The 9,348-nt window shown below is 44.3% G+C and overlaps 1 non-coding gene across 1 annotated transcript; it reads right to left on the bottom strand.

Moving 5' to 3' along the window:
- Positions 1-684: 684 nt before the first annotated feature.
- LOC143810851 (U6atac minor spliceosomal RNA) lies at positions 685-810 on the bottom strand. The gene has a single exon (XR_013223230.1). It is a non-coding gene; the product is annotated as a U6atac minor spliceosomal RNA (small nuclear RNA).
- Positions 811-9,348: the final 8,538 nt, after the last annotated feature.

Genomic DNA, 9,348 nt, shown 5'->3' with positions numbered 1-9,348 from the left:
ATATACTACGTGGGCTGTTATATCCTACGCGGGTTGTGTTATATACTACGTGGCTGTGTTATATACTACATGGGCTGTTATATACTACATGGCTGTGCTGTATGCCACGTGGCTGTGCTATATACTACGTGGCTGTGTTATATACTACGTGGCTGTGCTATATGCTACGTGGCTGTGTTATATACTACGTGGCTGTGTTATATACTACGTGGCTGTGCTATATGCTACGTGGCTGTGCTATATGCTACGTGGCTGTGCTATATGCTGCACATTTTGCACTTTTACAAATGTTCTACGTCAATACTTTCTAATGTTTACTTTAAAAAAAATTTCCATTAATTGTCATATTCAATGTATACAGTTTTTTCTTTGCAGCAAGTTTAGCTAACAATAAAATGCCTACTGGTAACTGAGGAAGAGGGAGTAGGTCACAAAAATTGGCATATAAGGGTTGACTTATATAAAGCCCCTCTGCTGTATGGTATTGTAGAATTTACAACAGCTATCACTCATGTAAGAAGTGAAATCTGGCATTGTACTATACCTATATTTCTCTGCTGTATCTGTGCATCATGAATCGTGGTAGGTGTTAAAGGGGGGACCCACTGAGACTCTTTCCCCCGGGGCCCTCAGGAACCTGGAGCCAGCCCTGACCACTTTCCCCACAGTCTTGGATGGCGGAAGAAAAAACATTGGTTAGAGATGCCACAGCGGTGGCGATGCCATAACCGTACATGTGTTGTGAAGGCCGTGCGGCCTCTTCCATCCTTGTCTAGGGGAGTGCTAACCTTCTCTCCTTTCATACAACACGGCCCAGCCGGCGGCCTGCGCGGTATATATAGCCGCCTGGCTCCGGGACAGACAGATTATGGCGACCTACAGACCTCGGTACATTCCGGCTCCTCCCGCTGTGGGTCATCGCTCTCATCATCCTCAGAGAGAACTCTCCGCTCATTCAGCCCTAAATTATCCCAGAAATGTCCCGGGAGTGCGCTAATTACATATGCACAATTCTGACCAGTGACCGTGAGGGGCGGAGCTTCTCATACCCGGAAGTGATTATTCCTCTTCTTATCTCATGGTGCATTGTAGAGCAGACGGAGAGGTGAGGACGGACAGGGACGGACAGACAGGGAGAGACAGGGAGAGAGAGGGAGAAAAGCTGAGAACTCACGCATTTGAGCTGGAAAACAGTATTTATCCTGCTGGATATGGAAACGACTTGGCCACATTGTGGTTCGGAATTATGGCATGCCTGCCCTCTGGTGGGCATTTTTTAGTAGTGCAGCCTTGTGGTTGATAGTACTTGATGTCTGCTCTCTGGATGTCATCCTTTAGCAATGCACGCATTAATCAATTGGCTGAGCCTGTCAGTAATTCTAGTGCATCACATCTGCCCTCCTGTGGCCATCTATAGTAGTGCAGGCATTAAGCTGACATGGTTTGTAGTAGTACTGGTGTATCACATCTGCCCTCCCGTGGCCATCTGTCGTACTGCAGGCATTAAGAAGACGAGGTTTTTAGTAGTACTGGTGTATCACATCTGCCCTCCTGTGGCCATCTGTAGTAGTGCAGGCATTAAGCAGATTTATGGTTTCACACTTGCGTTTTGATCTGCATGCGTTTTTGAAAAAACGCATGTGGTGAAAAAACGCATGTAATCGCGGCAAAACGCCGCGTTTTTTAGACGCATGCGTTTTTTTTTTCCCATGAAAAAATCAACTAGAAAATCCACTAATAGTAGAATTAGCTAGGGTTAGGGTTAGGGGTAGCTTTTTATTAGAAAAATGTCCTGGTCACCCTAACCCTAACCCTACCCCCTAAACGTAACTGAAATACGTGGCACTGAAATACGTGGCACTGAAATACGTGATACGTGGCACTGAAATACGTGGTACGTGGCACTGAATACGTGGTACGTGGCACTGAAATACGTGGCACTGAATACGTGGTACGTGGCACTGAAATACGTGGCACTGAAATACGTGGCATTGAAATAAGTGATACGTGGCACTTAAATACGTGGCACTATGACTGTCAGAAAATGTTCATTAAACGGTTAGGGGTGAGGTTAGGGGTAGAGTTAGGGTTAGGGTTTGGATCCCTTTATCACCTTGATGGTGGTGGGTGGCTTTTCAGTCTGTTTTCTGGGTTTTTTCTATAAAAACGCATGCGTTTTTAACGCAAACAAACGCATGTGCTTAAAAACGCATGCGTTTACATAGACAGCAATGCATTTTTTTGCCGCGAAAAAACGCATGCGTTTTTTCGCGGCAAAAAAAACGCGCAAAAAAATACTACAGGTTGCATTTTTGAAAAAGAACGCATGCAGAAAAAAACGCATGCGTTTGAAAACGCGACCAAACGCGTACAAAAAAACCGCATGCGTTTTCAATGTTAAATATACGGGGAAAAAACGCATGCGTTTTTTGTGCAAAAAACGCTGCAGACAAAAACGCAAGTGTGAAACCAGCCTTAGCCAGTAGAGGACTCTCAATTCTAAATAGTAGTACTGGTGTATCTCCTCTGCCCACCCGTGGTCATCTGTAGTAGTGCAGGCATTAAGCTGACATGGTTTGTAGTAGTACTGGTGTATCACATCTGCCCTCCCGTGGCCATCTGTCGTACTGCAGGCATTAAGAAGACGTGGTTTTTAGTAGTGGTGTATCACATCTGCCCTCCTGTGGCCATCTGTAGTAGTGCAGGCATTAAGCAGATTTATATATATCTTGGTACCGTGTTAGGCTGGTTTCACACTTGCGTTTTGATCTGCATGCGTTTTTGAAAAAACGCATGTGGTGAAAAAACGCATGTAATCGCGGCAAAACGCCGCGTTTTTTAGACGCATGCGTTTTTTTGTTTGTTTTTTTTTCCCATGAAAAAATCAACTAGAAAATCCACTAATAGTAGAATTAGCTAGGGTTAGGGTTAGGGGTAGCTTTTTATTAAGAAGAATGTCCTGGTCACCCTAACCCTAACCCTACCCCCTAAACGTAACTGAAATACGTGGCACTGAAATACGTGGCACTGAAATACGTGGTACGTGGCACTGAAATACGTGGCACTGAATACGTGGTACGTGGCACTGAAATACGTGGCACTGAAATACGTGGCATTGAAATACGTGGCACTGAAATAAGTGATACGTGGCACTTAAATACGTGGCACTATGACTGTCAGAAAATGTTCATTAAACGGTTAGGGGTGAGGTTAGGGGTAGAGTTAGGGTTAGGGTTTGGATCCCTTTATCACCTTGATGGTGGTGGGTGGCTTTTCAGTCTGTTTTCTGGGTTTTTTCTATAAAAACGCATGCGTTTACATAGACAGCAATGCATTTTTTTGCCGCGAAAAAACGCATGCGTTTTTTCGCGGCAAAAAAAACGCGCAAAAAAATACTACAGGTTGCATTTTTGAAAAAGAACGCATGCAGAAAAAAACGCATGCGTTTGAAAACGCGACCAAACGCGTACAAAAAAAACCGCATGCGTTTTCAATGTTAAATATACGGGGGAAAAACGCATGCGTTTTTTGTGCAAAAAACGCTGCAGACAAAAACGCAAGTGTGAAACCAGCCTTAGCCAGTAGAGGGCTCTCAATTCTAAATAGTAGTACTGGTGTATCTCCTCTGCCCACCCGTGGTCATCTGTAGTAGTGCAGGCCAGGCATTAAGCAGATTTATGGTTTGTAGTAGTACTGGTGTTTCACATCTGCCCTCCTGTGGCAATCTGTAGTAATGCAAGAAATAGTATTTGATGTAATTCTATAGCAAAAACTTGTGGATGGTAGTATTATTATTATTTATTTTTATAGCACCATTGATTCCATGGTGCTGTACATGAGAAGGGGTTACATGCAAATGACAGATATCACTTACAGTAAGCAAACTAACAATAACAGACTGATACAGAGGGGCGAGGACCCTGCCCTTGCAGGCTTACATTCTACAGGATGGTGGGGATGGAGACAGTAGGTTGAGGGTTGCAGCAGCTCCAGTGTTGGTGAGGCGGTAGCTCCGGTAGTGGTGAGGAGGCAGCGGGGTCAGTGCAGGCTGTAATAAGTAGTACCGGTTTATCACATTTGGCTTCTGGTGACCATCAGTAGTAGTGCAGGTAAGCCTACAAAGATTACGCCCATAAACAAAAATTCAGTGAAAAACAATATCTTTATTGGAAACAATCAACGGATGCATAAAAACATATTAACCCCTTAATGACCGCCAATACATCTTTTAACCCCTTCATGACCCAGCCTATTTTGGCCTTAATGACCTTGCCGTTTTTTGCAATTCTGACCAGTGTCCCTTTATGAGGTAATAACTCAGGAACGCTTCAACGGATCCTAGCGGTTCTGAGATTGTTTTTTCGTGACATATTGGGCTTCATGTTAGTGGTAAATTTAGGTCGATAATTTCTGAGTTTATTTGTGAAAAAAAAGGAAATTTGGCAAAAATTTTGAAAATTTCACATTTTGAATTTTTATTCTGTTAAACCAGAGAGTTATGTGACACAAAATAGTTAATAAATTACATTTCCCACATGTCTACTTTACATCAGCACAATTTTGGAAACAAAATTTTTTTTTGCTAGGAAGTTACAAGGGTTAAAATTTGACCAGTGATTTCTCATTTTTACAACAAAATTTACAAAACCATTTTTTTAGGGACCACCTCACATTTGAAGTCAGTTTGAGGGTTCTATATGGCTGAAAATACCCAAAAGTGACACCATTCTAAAAACTGCACCCCTCAAGGTGCTCAAAACCACATTCAAGAAGTTTATTAACCCTTCAGGTGTTTCCCAGCAGCAGAAGCAACATGGAAGGAAAAAATGAACATTTAACTTTTTAGTCACAAAAATGATCTTTTAGCAACACTTTTTTTATTTTCCCAAGGGTAAAAGGAGAAACTGGACCACGAACGTTGTTGTCCAATTTGTCCTGAGTACGCTGATACCTCATATGTGGGGGTAAACCATTGTTTGGGTGCACGGCAGGGCTCGGAAGGGAAGGAGCGCCGTTTGACTTTTTGAATGAAAAATTGGCTCCAATCTTTAGCGGACACCATGTCGCGTTTGGAGAGCCCCCGTGTGCCTAAACATTGGAGCTCCCCCACAAGTGACCCCATTTTGGAAACTAGACCCCCCAAGGAACTTATCTAGATGCATAGTGAGCACTTTAAACCCCCAGGTGCTTCACAGAAGTTTATAACGCAGAGCCGTGAAAATAAAAAATAATTTTTCTTTCCTCAAAAATGAGTTTTAGCCCGGAATTTTTTATTTTCCCAAGGGTAACAGGAGAAATTGGACCCCAAATGTTGTTGTCCAGTTTGTCCTGAGTACGATGATACCCCATATGTGGGGGTAAACCACTGTTTGGGCGCACGGCAGGGCTCGCAAGGGAAGGCACGCCATTTGGCTTTTTGAATGGAAAATTAGCTCCAATCATTAGCGGACACCATGTCACGTTTGGAGAGCCCCTGTGTGCCTAAACATTGGAGCTCCCCCACAAGTGACCCCATTTTGGAAACTAGACCTCCCAAGGAACTAATCTAGATGTGTGGTGAGCACTTTGAACCCCCAAGTGCTTCACAGAAGTTTATAACGCAGAGCCATGAAAATAAAAAATAATTTTTCTATTCTCAAAAATGATTTTTTAGCCCACAATTTTTTATTTTCACAAGGGTAACAGGAGAAATTGGACCCCAATAATTGTTGCCCAGTTCGTCCTGAGTACACTAATACCCCATATATGGGGGTAAACCACTGTTTGGGCGCACGTCAGGGCTCGGAAGGGAGGGAGCACCATTTGACTTTTTGAACGCAAGATTGGCTGGAATCAATGGTGGCGCCATGTTGCGTTTGGAGACCCCTGATGTGCCTAAACAGTGGAAACCCCTCAATTCTAACTCCAACACTAACCCCAACACACCCCTAATCCCAACTCTAGCTATAACCCTAATCACAACCCTAACCCCAACACACTCCTAACCACAACCCTAATCCCAACCCTAACCCCAACCCTAACCACAACTTTAACCCCAACACAACCCTAACCATAACCCTAACGACAAGCCTATTCTTAACCCTATTTCCAACCCTAGCCCTAATTCCAACCCTAACTCTAATTCCAACCCTAAGGCTATGTGCCCACGTTGCGGATTCGTGTGAGATTTTTCCGCACCATTTTTGAAAAATCCGCAGGTAAAAGGCACCGCGTTTTACCTGCGGATTTACCGCGGATTTCCAGTGTTTTTTATGCAGATTTCACCTGCGGATTCCTATTGAGGAACAGGTGTAAAACGCTGCGGAATCCGCACAAAGCATTAATATGCTGCGGAAAATACAATGCAGCATTTCCGCGCGGTATTTTCCGCACCATGGGCACAGCGTATGGTACTGTAAACCTGATGGAACACTGCTACGAATCCGCAGCGGCCAATCCGCTGCGGATCCGCAGCCAAATCCGCATTGTGTGCACATAGCCTAATTCTAACGCTAACCCTAGTTCTACCCCTTACCCTACCCCTAGCTCTAACCCTAGTGGAAAAAAAAAAATTTTCTTTATTTTATTATTGTCCCTGCGTATGGGGGTGATAAGGGGGGGGGGGGGTCATTTACTATTTTTTTTATTTTGATCACTGTGATAGGTTTTATCACAGTGATCAAAATGTAGCTGGAACGAATCTGCCGGCCGGCAGATTCGGCGGGCGCACTGCGCATGCGCCCGCCATTTTGGAAGATGGCGCCCGTGGAGAAGACGGACGGACACCGGGAAGCTCGGTAAGTATGAGGGGGGGGATCGGAGCATGGGGGGGGTGATCGGAGCGGGGGGGGTGGGATCGGAGCACGGGGGGAGCGGACAGGAGGACGGGGGAGCGGACAGGACGATGGAGGGGAGCGGAGCACAGGATGGAGGACTGGGGAGGTGATCGGTGGCGGTGGGGGGGGTGCAGACCAGTGTTTCCAGCCATGGCCGATGATATTGCAGCATCGGCCATGGCTGGATTGTAATATTTCACCAGTTTTCATAGTGAAATATTACCAATCGCTCTGATTGGCTGTTTCACTTTCAACAGCCAATCAGAGCGATCGTAGCCACGGGGGGGTGAAGCCACCACCCCTGGGCTGAAGTACCACTCCCCCTGTCCCTGCAGATCGGGTGAAATTGGAGTTAACCCTTTCACCCGATCTGCAGGGACGCGATCATTCCATGACGCCACATAGGCGTCACAGGTCGGGAAGGGGTTAACTGACCTGAGATATGAGACTAGCATCCCCATACAGGTGACAATCCAGCAGCTGTCGGCTGTACACTATAGCTGAGAACTTGCTGCATCAGCCACGATCCTTGTTGTCACCGTCCATATCTGTTTAACCCCTTAGATGCTGCTGTCAATACCGACTACGTCATATAAATGGTTAACAGAATGTGGGGGCTTCTCCCTATTTATCCCCATCGGCACCCTGAGATCATGATTGTGTGGTCCTGATGTTTGTCATGGCAATTCACAAGCAAATAGCGGCCTTAGAGTCTGCCGGCGGCTACACTGACCTGTTAAAAAGTCAGCGACATTTAGGTGGTAAAAATCAACTTTTTCATTCCAATAATACCACTTTGTATTAATTCCTGAAAAGCACCTGAAGGGTTAATAAATTACCTGACAGCAGTTTTCACTATGTCATGAGGTGTTGTTTTTAAAATGGTATCACTTTTGGGTGTTTCCCAATATATAGGACCCCTAAAGTCACTTCAAACCTGGATAGGCCCCTAAAAAAATAATTTTGTAAATTTCCTTGAAAAAATTAAAAATTACTGCTACATTTGTAAACCTCCTAAAATGCTAGCAAAATAAAATAACATTTTGCAAATGGTGCTGGTGTAAAGCAGACATGTGGGAAATTTATTAATGTTTTGCTATGGTACGACTATCTGAATTAAAGGGATCATCATTCAAAGCTTGAAAATTGCTATTTTTTTCATTTTTGTAAAATTTTAGATTTTTTTTTAATAAATAACACAAAACATATCAACCTAAATTTACCATTATCATAAAGTATAATGTGTAATGAAAAAACAGTATCAAAATCACTGGAATTTGTCGAAGTGTTAGAGTTATTACCATATAAAGTGACACAGATCAGATTTTTAAAATTTGGCTCTGTCACTAAGGGGTTAAAAGGAGAAGTCATGCAGAGAAAAAATCAGGTAACTTTACAAAATATATTACTATCGCTACCAAAGCATGGTTTGGTGGTTACTGCAGGTTGTAGGCTTGTTGGAAGAGGAAGGTCTTCAGGTTCCTCCATTATATTAAATATTAACAAATAAAGTGACAGTGTATATGTAAAGATTCAAAAGTTATGGTATTATGACATTATATACACTGCTCAAAAAAATAAAGGGAACAGAAATATTTCATTCAGTGGTATCTAGGATGTGGATTTTTCTGTTGCAAATCTTTATTACATAGTGGAATGTGTTGAGAACAATGAAACATAAAAATGATCAATATAAATCAAAATAAATAACTCACGGAGGTCTGGATTTGGAATGATGCTCAAAATGAAAGTGGAAAATGAAGTTACAGGCTGATCCAACTTCAGTGGAAATGCCTCAAGACAAGGAAATGATGCTCAGTAGTGTGTGTGGCCTCCATGTGCCAGTATGACCTCCCTACAACGCCTGGGCATGCTCCTGATGAGGCGGCGGATGGCCTCCTGAGGGATCTCCTCCCAGACCTGGACTAAAGCATCCGCCAACTCCTGGACAGTCTGTGGTGCAACGTGACGTTGGTGGATGGTGCAAGACATGAGGTCCCAGATGTGTTCAATCGGATTCAGGTCTTGGGAACGGGCGGGCCGTCCCATAGTTTCAATGCCTTCATCTTCCAGTTATTGCTGACACACTCCAGCCACATGAAGTCTGACATCGTCCTGCATTAGGAGGAACCCAGGGCCAACCGCACCAGCATATGGTCTCACAAGGGGTCTATGGATCTCATCTCGGTACCTAATGGCAGTCAGGCTACCTCTGGCGAGCACATGGAGAGCTGTGCTGTCCTCCAAAGAAATGCCACCCCACAACAATACTGACCCACTGCCAAACCGGTCATGCTGATGGATGTTGCAGGCAGCAGATCACTCTCCACGGTGTCTCCAGATTCTGTCACGTCTGTCACATGTGGTCAGTGTGAACCTGGTATCATCTGTGAAGAGCACAGGGCGCCAGTGGCGAATTTGCCAATCCTGGTGTTCTGTGGCAAATGCCAATCGTCCTGCATGGTGTTGGGCTGTGAGCACAACCCCCATCTGTGGACGTCAGGCACTCAGACCATCCTTATGGAGTCTGTTG

The sequence above is a fragment of the Ranitomeya variabilis genome, chromosome 2 (genome assembly GCF_051348905.1).
Source record: "Ranitomeya variabilis isolate aRanVar5 chromosome 2, aRanVar5.hap1, whole genome shotgun sequence".
Classification (NCBI taxonomy): domain Eukaryota; kingdom Metazoa; phylum Chordata; class Amphibia; order Anura; family Dendrobatidae; genus Ranitomeya; species Ranitomeya variabilis.
Note: the sequence above shows the minus strand (reverse complement) of the source record. Positions and strands in the feature narration are given on the sequence as shown.